General features: G+C 50.6%; 1 long non-coding RNA gene across 1 annotated transcript; it reads left to right on the top strand.

Annotated features, from left to right (window-relative positions):
* The first annotated feature begins 764 nt into the window (after nucleotides 1-764).
* Nucleotides 765-12,837, top strand: LOC309359376. Its single transcript, XR_014163825.1, has 3 exons — nucleotides 765-2,449; nucleotides 9,168-9,364; nucleotides 11,621-12,837. It is a non-coding gene; the product is annotated as an uncharacterized lncRNA (long non-coding RNA).
* Nucleotides 12,838-13,148: the final 311 nt, after the last annotated feature.

Genomic DNA, 13,148 nt, shown 5'->3' with positions numbered 1-13,148 from the left:
GATTTCTGAACTAACCTGGAAGGATGTCAGCTTGGGGACTGCCTCTGGTGGGGGCTGGGGGCATGTGCGGAATTCTGGCAGATGCCATTTGCAGCAGGGCTAATTGACAGCAATTAAGCCATTATCTCCTCTTGCCTGAAGTGTCTGAAGTAGGAGATGGGGCTGGCAAGAACAAAGCAGAGGCCTGGATGCCAGGCATGAGCAGAGAGCCAGAAGAGGGGCACCAGAAGGCACAGACCCACAGACCAGGTCAGAAAGAAGACTTGGCACCCTCTGGGCACCCCACATTCTCATACCCTCCCGCATTTCTCAGAGGAAAATAGAGGCACCCTATTCTATATCAGGACGCTTCTCCCGTGTTTGATCTCCCCCCACATAGGCGTCATCTGCACATCGACATTGGTCATCTTGAGCCAAGTGCAACCTCTCAGCCGAACCTACCTCACAGGATTGTTGTGAAGAAAAAGTGTTTGAGGGAAGGGATAATGTGAAACACTTTCAACAGATAAATGGAACGAAATAAATTTTAGCTGTAAGCTTCCTTGAGTCCATGTCAGGGGAAAAGGCAGGATATAATAATATATAATAAAAATGCTTAGGTTTGCAGTGTAAGGCTGCACAGGCTTCACCCTCAGGCTTGCCGATCAGAAGGTTGGCGGTTCGAATCCCCGCAACTGGATGAGCTCACGTTGCTCGGTCCCGGCTCCTGCCAACCTAGCAGTTCGAAAGCACATGAAAGTGCGAGTAGATAAATAGGTACCGCTCTGGCGGGAAGGTAAGCAGCATTTCCGTGCACTGCTCTGGTTTGCCAGAAGCGGCTTAGTCATGCTGGCCACATGACCTGGAAGCTGTACGCCGGCTCCCTCGGCCAATAAAGTGAGATGAGCGCCACAACCCCAGAGTTGTCTGCGACTGGACCTAATGGTCAGGGGTCCCTTTACCCTTTAAGCTCCATTGAATACAGTGGGACTTACTTCTGAGTAAACAGTGTAAGACTCCATTTACAATAAAGGAATCAATACTCCATGTGTTTCCTACAAAATGGCTGGCTGCTGAAGCAATGCAATGACAGTATTTAAATTGGATTGGTGACATTTTCTTTCAAAATTATAGGAAGGGCTTTGTATGCCAGCTTCACCGTTTCCTTCAATTGGTATTTTATTTTCAGGATAAACAGAACTCCATTTTTGCACCTACTCACCCACCCACAGGCATTGCCTTGGGCACAGTATTTGGGTGGGGGGAGCATCATGGCGCCCTAACCCGTCATGAGTTCTTGCATCCTTCTCAGCGCCCTCCAGCTGGAGGGCATCAAGAGGGGTGTGTCCTGGCCCCTGCAAACCCAGTGCTGCTTTTGCAAGTGGCACTACTTGCAGGGAGGGCGCCACGGGCTGTTGCATCCTTCTCATGGTGCCCTCCAGCTGGGGGGCGGCTGAGAAAGAGGCAAGAGGCACACACCTTGGCTGGGCTCTACCAAACCCCACAGGATTCCTCCTTGCCCACCTGCCCACCCCAGACACAGCTGCCCTTGCTTGTCAGTCTCACCAGTGCCTTCACACACATTTGCCAGGGGGCCCTGAAAGGCCTGGCCAGGATCCCTTCCTTAGACCCCTGCGAGATCCGGATATGCTTGGGCCAGGTATAGCTTGATGCTGTGCTAGGATGATGCCTGGAGCCAGAGACGGGTCATCAGAACCTTGCCTGCGATTGCTGGGCTCAACGTTTTAATTTTAATTCCTCCTCCGCAGCAAACAGCTTTGGGGAACTCAGCTGGGGAGATTGATAGAGACCATGAATGATTTATAAAGCCTCGGTGGTGGTAATCAATACTGCTTCTTATTACAGCCCTGCACTCCCAAAGCCTCTCTTTACAGCTCATTTCTCCAGCCCTTCTAATTTGACCCAAAGTTAATTGATGAGGCAACTGGGGAGAGGCTGCCCTCAGTCCCTCCCCCCCCCACAGTGATCAAACCCTGCCCATTTTGGTCCTCCTCTCCGCCTCTTCCGAGGGCTGCAATTCTTTTCTGGGCAAGTCTGCTCAGCACCGGTCAGGATGGTGTTCCCTGCTGTTGCTGCTGCTCCATCTTGGCAGCACAACCCTCCAGAGGTTAAGCACCCAGCTGCCCTGCAAAGCTCCCAGCATCTGCATCCAAAAGCCACTGGAGTTGGGGCCACATAGCAGGCTTTGCGACAGGGTGAGGGCGGCAAAGAGTCTCCTCCACGCCTGCCTTCCTGGAACGTTGCCATGTCTCCTGAAATGCATGAAGAGCTAGCAAGAGCCCCCCTCTCTCTTACTTTTGGAAATTCCGGGGGTCAACCTTGGGGTGACACAGATATCTTCTTCAGGTCTGGGTCTTGGAGGAGGGGGGGAGAGCTGCCTATCTTGACCAGTTTGTGCTTTTCAGAAGAAAGAAGCCAAAGGTTGGGGTCTCTTCAAGAAAGTCTTGGGGTGAGTACAATAAAAATGGCAGGCTTTCCTCTCTGAGCATGGGGAAGCCAGAAGTCTCCACTCATTTCTCTCTCTCTCTGGCAGGTTGCCTCATTTCCCACCAGCCAAAGGGCAACATGTTGTTGCTTTGAAAACACCCCCCCCCTTCTTATTTGCCACTTTGCTTCTTGAAAAGCAACACCCCCATTAAGGCTGGTTTGCTGCATGATTCATGCAGAGCCTTTCCAAGTAACCAACACCTCCCGCCCCCCCCCCCCGAGACTGAATTATGCTAAGCCCAATTTAGCACCAAGCAGTAGAATCACAGGATCGTGACCCTAGCGGGTAACCAAGGGGCACAACTGGAGCCTTGCTCATGGACAGGCACCTACCCATCCAAGGGAGGGGAGGAGGTCTTTGCCTGAAAACAAGCAGAACAACTACAAGGATCAGATTTGGGGTCAAAATCCAAAGTCCACTCCAAATTCCTTCCGCACTGTGAGGCTGACCTCTGGCCTGAGAAGGAAGACCTGGGAGGAACGGGGAGGGCTCCGCATTCTCATCACTGCCCCCTCCCACCAGAATCCTGCGACTGGAGAGGACAAAAGGGGCAGGGCTCCCCCCTCCCACCCCAGACTGGTTTTTGCCCTTTGGGGCAGCTGGATGCGGCCCTGTCACCCGGCTCACTCCGGCAAGAGGAGGAGGCCTCTTTCTTCCCATTCATGTATTTCATATTATAAAATGACTGTTGTTGCCATGGAAACATAAAGGGAGCAGATCTCATTACCGCGGCCCGGCCACAAGATTTTCTCCAAGGAATTTCTTCTTTTCATTATTTTTCTCCAAAGGTCAGTTATCCTCTGAGGCAGGGCGGGAGACTCTGCAAAAGGTGAAGTGTATTCATGGTGAAATTCCCCAGGTGGAATTTACAACCATCCTCGCCCCCCCCCCTCATACTTGTTGAAAGCTCTTTTAGGCTAATGCTTTTTAACCCTTTCAGCCAGCAGTGCAAGCCAAGTGGGGAGGCAGCTTTTGCTCTCAAGGCTTGCGGGAGAGGAGGAAGAACGCCAGGGGTTCAAGGGCCCCCTGCTCTGGATTTCCAAGGACAAAGTGGTCACTCTTGGCCAGGGGTCAGCAATCTAAGGGCCGGATCAGGCCCAATTGCCTTCAGGATCCAGCCTGCGGACTGTCCATGGATGGGCGTGGGGATTCTGTTCATTCAGGCTGCACCATTTTTTGATGCACCATTCCATTCCCCCCCTCCCTCCCACACACCTCAGTGGCACCTCCTCCCTCCCTCCTCCAGGCTTCTCCCTGCCCTGCCTAGAGGAGGAAGGGGGCTGGGCTGAGCTGGCTGAGCGCCATTTTAAGCAGCCCCTCTCCGGAGCCAGCCCTTTCGTGCCACTCATCTTCCCGCTGACGCCACCACCCTGGTGCTCCTGTGGGCCAGAGAGTGGAGCAGACAAGCTCGCTCTTGCCCCCCCCGCCTCTTTTCCCAGCTCCCCCCCATGCCACTTCTCCGGCCCGCCACAAGGTCTGAGGGATAGTGGACCAGCCTGCTGCTAAAAAAAATTGTCGACCCCTGCTCTCGGCCCTTCTCGTGTGGCACAAACAATTGTACCCAAAGACAAAAGAAAATGTGGAGTCCCTAGTTTTGCAAAGAGAGAGAGAGAAGTCTCAAAGCCATTTCCCTTTCTTCTCACGAGGTGCTTGTGAGAGAGAACCTAGATGAACAGAGCAAGGAGAGCCCCAAAGGGGGAAAAGGAGGCTTGGAGATACCAAAGGGGGCTCATAGAATTGAAGAGGGTCGTCTATTCCACCCCTCTGCCGTGCAGGAATCGTGGCTAGAGAATCCCTGACTGGTTGTCATCCAACCTCTGCTTCAAAACCTCGAAGGAAGGAGAGTCCAGCACCTTCCAAGGAAGATCATTCCACTATTGACCAGCCCTTACTGTCAATAAGTTCTTCCTGATGATCAGTCAGAATCTCCGTTCTTGACATGGGGACCCACTGATTCAGGTCCTACCCTCAAGCTTGTTTGTGAGAGCCCTTCAGATACCTGAATGTGTTTTCTGGGGTTTAAACAGGCTTCCTGTAAGAGGTGAGGAACCCCAGGCATGGGGGCTGGATGTGGCTGGACTGACTCTGCCTCCTCTTTGCCTGCAGGATGAGACACGGTTCTGGGTGTAAAACCTCTAACTCCCCCCCCCCCATTGGCTCAAATGTGGCTCATGTGTTAGTGTAGGGTTGCCATGTTTCAAACAGTGAAAATCCAGACAGAAATGTTGTTGAGCTTTTGGGGGGAAATCACAAAAAAGTAGTTTTTGAGGTATTTCTTATGGGAAAATGGCACTGCTGACGTGGGCTGCCATATGTCTGGATTTCCCCGGACATTCATACCCTGCTGCCAACTGCAGTGTTCCTTATGTGTCCAGGAAAATCCAGACACATGGCAACCCTATTAGGAGAGCAGGCTTAATGTTGGGGGGGCAGAACCTCAGTTAAACATTTTTGATTTACTTGATTTGAGAAGCAGATACCCTCCTGCTCCCCCTGGCTCCGCCCCTGCCCGCCCCAGGGTCCTCCTCTGACTGATAAAGCTCAAGCCGTGCGCTTTTGCTGCATTTCTGAGAAGAGGCTCTGAGCAGGACATGGCACTGCCCCCCTCCGCGTTTCAGGCCACGGCAAGCGCCACAGACTCAGTGACCATTGTTCTAAGCAGGGAAATGGGCCTAGGCGCTAGGTACTCACGACAAAGCTACACATATCTTTGCAAACTCATCTGTTTTTATTTCTCACTTTTAAGATCTTGGCACCCCTGCCCTGCTCCGCTTCTGTCTGCCCTCAAGGGAGCTTTCGGCAATTAAAAGAATCCAATGAAGAAGCTGTTGCAGATGCTAAAATGAGCACAAATGATCAAACTGCTGCCTACAAAGTCATAACTGGAAAAATAACCTTACACAATATGCTTGTCAAAAGGCCTGGAGGGACTTGCTTTTTTGCAAGCAAAACTTGGGTATCCGTTTGAGTGTGTCCACTTCAATGCCCCCTTGCTAGTTGTGCGGGTGGGATGGCAGCCTTTTCCCTGTGGCAGCCCCTAAATTGTGCAACACCCTCCCTCCCCACAGGGGTCCCTGAGCCCCCTGGCCTTTGAGTGTTGGGGCATCTTGGCTTGTTGAATTTATATTCTTTTGGGTTTGGTTGGAAGGTTTTCGCTGGTTTTGTGGATGCAATTGCTGAAGCCCATCCTGGGACCAGCTTTTAAATAAATGAATACATGGGTTTTTGTGTGTGTTTTGTGTTGAAATAGATGCCTCAAAATGATCATTTCTGGTTTTGTTTTATTGTTAGCTGCCTGGTTGAAAGGTGGGGCAGAGAATGTTTTAAATCAGGGGTCAGCAAACTTTTTCAGCAGGAGGCCGGTTCACTGTCCCTCAGACCTTGTGGGAGGCCAGACTATATGGGGGGGGGGACGAATTCCTATGCCCCACAAATAACCCAGAGATGCATTTTAAATAAACACACACATTCTACTCATGTAAAAACACACTGATTCCCAGACCATCCACGAGCCAGATTGAGAAGGCGATTGGGCCAGATCTGGCCCCTGGGCCTTAGTTTGCCTACCCATGTTTTAAACAAATAACTACATAAATAAGAGTCCCAAAGACAACTGTCTGTTAATTTTTTTCCTGCACTCACCTTGTGTCCTACTGAGAAGGAATGGAAGGATCTGTCAGTTTCCATTTTCTCATTTTTCCTCTCTTAAATTCAGTTCTCTACATTTGGCAGTAATTTACAATTAAAAAAAAATCATCATGAAAATTCACCAGCCTTTTAGTGCAAATTTCTCTGAGTAAACACATTTTTGTATGCAGTTCTGATTAATCTACACATTTCTTCAAAGCAATCCCCTCCCTTTTTGTTCCCGTCCCCCACTAATATCTTGGTTTTTATGCATACTTCGCAATATATGCATTTCTGTAAGCATAGTTTGGTGGGAAAACCACATTGCAAGATTTGGTCAAATATGAATTTCCATTTCAGTTCACATTTTGTTTCAGAAAGTCCACATTGATAGGTTCAGCTTTAAAAGTGTTCCGAATTGCATTTCCTCCCCGCCTAGTCCTGAGCCTTGCCCTCCCCTCCTCCTCCTGGGCCCACTCAGTGGCTATGCATGTTTTTCTAAAACAATTCACTTTTCATACTCCCTTTTGTCCACTTTTCCACACCTGGCAGAGTCAGGAGCTATTTAGGCGATTTGTTTTAAGAATTCCCATGTTTCCAATGCCTGCAGGGCAGTTTCCACAGATGGGGACAGGGTGGGGGGTGCACACCACACCCTTTGACTGGAATTGCACCCAAATGAAAATCCCCTCCATGCAAGGAGGAGAGGTCTGGGTCAGGAGCAGCCGTTCTCCTCCAGGCCTCAGTCCTAAGCTGCTTTACACCAGGGCTGGACTGAATCTGAGGAAAGGAAGCCGGGGCAGGAGGAAGATCACTTTTCAAAGGTGCAAACTAAGAAGAAAGGGAACAACAGGAAAGAAACAAGTTGGGTCATGAGGAAAGGCAGAGGCACAGGCAGGACAGAAGTTGCATGTTTCTATTGACAGTCCTACAGCCCAGTCCAAAGGCGCTGAATGATTTTTGGGGGAAACCCTGGAGGGGGGGTCCTGTCTGGCCACACCTGGGAGGCAGCCCTGACCTGTCACCGCATGTGTCTTGTGGCTGCAGCACCGCCCCTGTGGACTTGCCATTTGGGGAGGGCTGGGCGGGGACCCCCTTGGCAACAGCGGCCAGGATTCCTATTGCTGGCTCCCCCCAGCCCCCACTTGAAAGGTTGCTTTTTATATTGGGTCAATTCCAGACCATTTGTTATTGATATATGAAGATCCTGGGGGATTATAGTAATGTATTTTTCATCCCACTGTGATAGAATCATATAAGGAAAATGGGTCTGACTGTTAAGTACAAATTGAAAGAGACATGGTCATTTAAGATAAGGAGTTATCTGTATACAAGGAAATGCTATCAGGGAAATAGACCACTGCTTGACAGAAATAAATTTTGCTTTGTGCCCCCACCCCCATCTGGGCTGCTTTCCATGATTCAGCTCCAGCCCCACCTTGTGTGGTGGAATCTGGGGGCAAATGGATCACCCTGGTTGCTTCCCCAGAGCTTCTTAAAGAACAGGATTGTGGACTGAGCTGCTGCTGCATGATCTGGCGGGATCCAGTCCCAGTCCCATCTTCATGCACACTGGCGAGACTTTGGATCATGCCCCCTGGAGGTTTCTGGCAATTCCCAAGGCTGTGGTGCTGAGTCCTGACTTGGAGGTAGGAGGCCTAAGGCAGCAGTGGGTGTGAGAGACGGGGAGCTTTTACAAGGTGAATTCCCTCAAGGCCGATTTCTTTTTTGCACGTGGTCCACAATTCTTGATCTGTGCACATGGCAGGTGTGTATTTTTAGCTGTTGCTGCCCTTTTTGAAATGCACATGATCAGGAGACAAGCGCCCTTGCACCAGGAAAGACAGACATCGGGCCCTAAGTTGGGGGGAGGGGAAGGCATGGGAAAGTCCTTAACAGGATTCACCCAAAGCATTTAAATTGGTGAGGAGGGTCCTCCTCTGCATTCAGCGCAAAGGGCTTTGTTTTTTTTGTACATGTTGCTGCTCCCCTGCCTGCATAATGACACAACACAGTTCAGGAAAAGTTGCACAAAATGCTGCTTCTGTGTGGCTGAATCAGTGCTGTGATTAGCAAGACTATGGAGCCCCCTGCCACTAGAGAGTTGTCTGTGGGCTGGGGTGTGCGAGAGAGAGAGATGGTCCCTCCGAGACTCAGAGGGAATCCGCCATTAATCGTTGGCGCTGACCCAGAAGTCCCCAAAGAGAAGAATTATGGTATCTTCTGTGGCACAAGAGGGAACTGCTTGCCAGACCTCAGACCGCCACCTGTGTCAACATGGCAACCTCTAGAAACCCAGATGACATCCTTCTGTCTCCCTTTCCTTGCCTGAGTGCCCCACAGAGGGGCCTGCAGGTAGGAGTAGAGGCGCTGACTTGGGGGTGTGATTGGGGGGCTGGTGTTGTGCGTATGATGTCCTGCCTGTGGTGACATCTGGGTGTGGCACCATGCAGCTCCTCTTCCTCCTCCTCTGGACGCTGCCACCAGCTGGGGCCTGTTTCCTGCTCTAGCAAGAGGAGGAGGAGGAGGAGGATGCACGCTGCTGCTGCTGCTGCATTCCAGGCTCCACCAACCTGACACGAGTTTTTTTTTTAACATTGGCGGGGTGTGTGTATGAATATTAAGAGGGCCCAAAAGTGTTTGGCCCCTAGGAATCAATGCCCCTGGGTAGGACAACACCACCTGGTCTTGGAAACTAAGCATGGCAGAAAGCTTCTATTCTGGATTACACAGAACTCTTTCTCAGGAAGAAACGGGGAACAGTAACGTGACTTCCAGTAGTGGCTTCTCTGCATCCTTTGTGACAGGCCCAGCAGCTCCCCTCTCCTTACAAGTGGGGTGGGGGTGGGGGCTTGGCAAGCAAATTCCTGAGTGTTTCCAGGGAGCCATTCAGACAAATCCTTTTCCTGGGACACCTATGTTCTCTCCTGGGAGGAAGCCCAGAAGTTCCCACTACAACCACTACCGAAAGCTGAGGCTGCCCTCCTCTCCTGCTCCTGCCTGGTTTCACAGCCCCCCCTCACCCATTGAGACTCTCTCTCTCTTTCTCCAGTCCTCTGAGGGGCCATCAGCAAGGACTCTCCCTGCCATTGGAGCAACAAGGTCAAATGCCCAGATTTTCCATGGAGGAGCAATTCAGGCTCTGAATTCCAGCAAGTGCAGCAATTTTTCAATTTCTGCCCCAGACGTCCATTCCGCCTTTACAATCCCAGTAATGTCTTGGGAAATCCAGGCGTATGGCAGCTCTAGGTAAGGAGCTCTGCTCGCCTCCCCCAGCTCAAGGGGGTGGGACTGCTTGGAACTTTACTTCAGCGAACTGCCCGTCTGGATGGCTTCTGCTGTTGGGAGGGTGTCTCGGGGAGGTAGGGACTCCTGCAACTGTATCGGGAAATCAAGACATGCATCTTGTCATCCGAAGCAGAAGGAAGGGTGGGGCAGCGGCTGCTGAAGGCGGAAGCACCCTGTCTCTCAACTTTACAACTCTCTCGACAACTTCCAGGCCCCCAGGAATAGGGCAGAGTGATCCCCCCTTTCTGTGGTTTTATCAAGGTTGGCTTGTGTGGGTTCCTACTCCCCAGAAAGGAGGGTCAAAGCTGTGCCATTCCCCTTCCTTCCTTTCCTCTCTCCCCAGCAACAGCTGCAGAAGGAGCGAGTGACAATCCCAAAATAATACTCAGCCTATAATTAGAGTGTGCCAGTTTCTCTGGAGCCCCCTGGGCTTTAGCTGGAATTCTGTGTTGGTGGGTAAGAAGAATGCCAGCCTGGCAGGACACCCCCCCTGACTTTGGGATGAGCACATCATGTGCTCCCAATTCAGCAGCCCTCTCCAAAGGGAGAGATGCCAACCAGACCCTCTGGAAGCAGTGGCACCTCTGAGCCACATGGTCGGAGCGTTGTGGGAAGGAAGGAAGAGAAAGCAGGGGCGAGGGGGTGGGGGACCCCAGATCAAATCAAATCAAAATGTTTATTCGGCTTTACGCCCATCATGAAACACACACACACACACACAAAAAACAGCGGACTCGTACAAACCACAAATAATATAACACAATTCACAACTCACAAGGGCAGATATTAGCCATTCATAAGAAAAGATTAAGATTAAGAATTAAAAATTTTAGGCACTACATTAAAATCAATATCTGATGTCATTATAGAAAATTCTTATAACTATCAGTAATCAGCTAACATTCCGTTCTGTCTCTTGTACCAGAGGACGGCTGTTAGGAATTTAGCAACCTGTAGGGTAATATAAGGATCCACATCTTGAAGAACCCAGGCGAGCTGTAGGTCTGCTGGTTTGTCAGCCATAGGCTGGATTATGGAGTTTAGTATACTAGCACAGGCTGAACTGTACAAAGGGCAGATAAACATAACATGATGTAGAGATTCAGATGTTTTCATTTCACACGCACACATTGAAGGGACTTGGCCCTTAGTGAATCTATGTGTCAGCACGTTTGTTGGAAACACATTGAACCTAGCTCTAATGAAGGCATATCGGTGAGACGCGGCCATAAGCGATGTTAAGTAGGACGGAGCGCAGTAGATAGGGTTATGCCGAAATTTAACGGCGAACAGGCTCCACCGCCAGCTATGAAATTTTGGTATAGCTCCGCGTCATCCAGCCTTTGATTTATACACCTTTTTGCCACATTTAGATCCAGCTTGAGCAGTTCAGTGGGCGAGAGCTCATAGGACAGCAATTTGGCATGGATTTTTCCTGACCACGAATTTGTAAAGTCATCACGCCACATGCATTGAATGAGATAGTGGTTTGGGAGTTTATGCCATAGAGATATCCAATAAATCAAAACTCTCCTCCATATAACTAACTCCACTGAGGGGATCTTCATTTCTAAGCGGATAGCCGCATTACTTACGCATGTTGGTAGTTTTAGGAGTCGGCATAAGAATTGGCTTTGAAGTGTCTCTAAAGGTGAGAGGTTTGCAAAGGCAGCCCATAAAGGTGCAGCATAGGCCATTGTGGCCATCACTTTGATGCTATACACTTTCAAGGCCGCAGGGATGAATAAGGCCCCCTCAGAGTAGAAAAAACGGAGGAGGGAGTGTGATAGGGCTTTGTCTTGTTTTGAATATATTCAACGTGCGCTTTCCACCCTAAATTATATTGAAAATAAATTCCTAAATATTTAAATTTATGTACTTGTTCAATTTTCGTGCCCTCCAGTTTCCATGAATAAAGTTTTCGACTCCTTGAAAATATCAATACGTTGGACTTGGTGTGGTTGATAGACTGCAGAGTCTGTGCAGAGGGGCCATCCTGGGCAGGATGCAGATCCCGGCATTCCCCCTGCAAGGCTCAAGCCTTTGGGGGGGGCGGCTTTGGGACATGGACCCCTTCACCATGACATTTCACATGCACATCAACATCCAGCAAATGTTCTGAAACCTCAAGTCTGGGAATGAGGGTCAGGTTTTAAAATTCGTAACAACACTTTATGCTAGTCGTGATGAATATATATTTTCTCTCTTCCCCGGCAGGAAACCGATCAGCTCAACGCCTGAGGAGTGCCAGCATCTCTCTCAGACCTTCCCCCAGGACCTCCACACTTACCCCAAACACACCTCTCGGAGGCTTTTAACATGCTCTTTCCACAGAGAGGAGCTCCAGACATAACTCCACTGATTCCACCACGGCCCCCCCCCACCGCCCCACATGCTCAAAAAAGAAGCAGCCGGCTACAAAATAGGAGAGGGACCATATGCAAAAGGGCTTCAGTCCCGTGGAGGGAGAGGAGCCCCCTCGGAAGGCTTCTATTGACAGTGAGATGGAATAGGCCTTATTTAGTTGGGCAGGACTGCCCCTCCCCCATGTTTAATTATATCATGCTGGGCTCTTTTTTACAATCCCATTTCACCCACAGCACTATTGAGGCCTGGGAGACTTAAAAATGGACCCCGAGAGAATTCAGAGCATTTGGGGTGTGCCGAAAACCCTGTCCTGAAAGATGCACTCCCAAAAGAAAGAAACAGACTCCACCATCCTAGATTTTTTTTAGCGGGGGGGGGGGTCTATGCTGCTGAGTATTCCTGCCCCAATGTGAGGCTCTTCTGTGGGGCTCCCTTCCTCCTCTGTGGTCCCAGCAGAGGGGCTGGGTCTGCCCCCTTTCGGCCTCTGACTGCCAGGGGGGCTTTTTCTTCTCTAGGACAAACCACGGTTTCTAAAGCAGGGTCCCTCTGGCAAATGAAAAGGATCACCCCATCTTATGTGAATAGCGCCTGCAAAGACACAACGTGGTTTGGAGGGGGGGTTGATGGAGAGGAGAGAGAGAAAAAGAAAGGCCGGTAATAAAATGCTATTCAGGGAAGCACAATCTCTGCGAAACAGGGGCCCATTGAGATGACAGCCTGAAACCCATTTGCTAAGCACTGCAATGGGCCCTTTTGTAACCTCTTTCCTTCTGTTGACAGTTACCTTTCAATCTGACAATTGTGCACTAAGTACTGATCTTTATTCAATGTTCTATTCACCCTGCGTATTAATGAAGGGGGGGGGGGGAGAAGAACTTGCAAGAATAGCCTTTAATGGGCTGATAGACAAGGCACCCTTCTTCTCCCTCCGAAGCTCCCCTTATCAGCCTCTCCCAGTCCTGCCGCTCCCCTGACCACCTTCCTGCAGCTCCCCTCCGCCAGCTCTTCCTGGGTTCAGATGGCAAAGCTTTCCTTTCCAGGCTCTCACTGACCTTTCCTAGTGGTGGAGGGGGGGCAAAAAGGGAGCCCACAGAAAGGGTGCGGAGGATGCCTCCGCAGTGCCCCACCTTGATGGAGGTCTCGGAGCTTTGGGCAGAGAGAGGTGCCTCCTCTGCCAAAGAGGCTCCTTGGGTCCTGCTCTGCATCCCTGCCCAGGACTGCCATGTGGGACTGTGCTTCTGCTGCAGGGAGAGAGGGTGAGATCCTGCCTCTGACCCCACTGGGGCCTTCTGTGCTCTGAAAAGGTCTGCAGGTAGCTTCCCACCTCAGGGGGCCTGGCAGCATGCCTTCCCCTGCACCTGCTGCAGGCACCTCAGGC

The sequence above is a fragment of the Podarcis melisellensis genome, assembly GCF_964234715.1.
Source record: "Podarcis melisellensis genome assembly, chromosome: 16".
Lineage (NCBI taxonomy): Eukaryota > Metazoa > Chordata > Lepidosauria > Squamata > Lacertidae > Podarcis > Podarcis melisellensis.
This window is presented reverse-complemented; position numbering and strand designations above follow the sequence as displayed.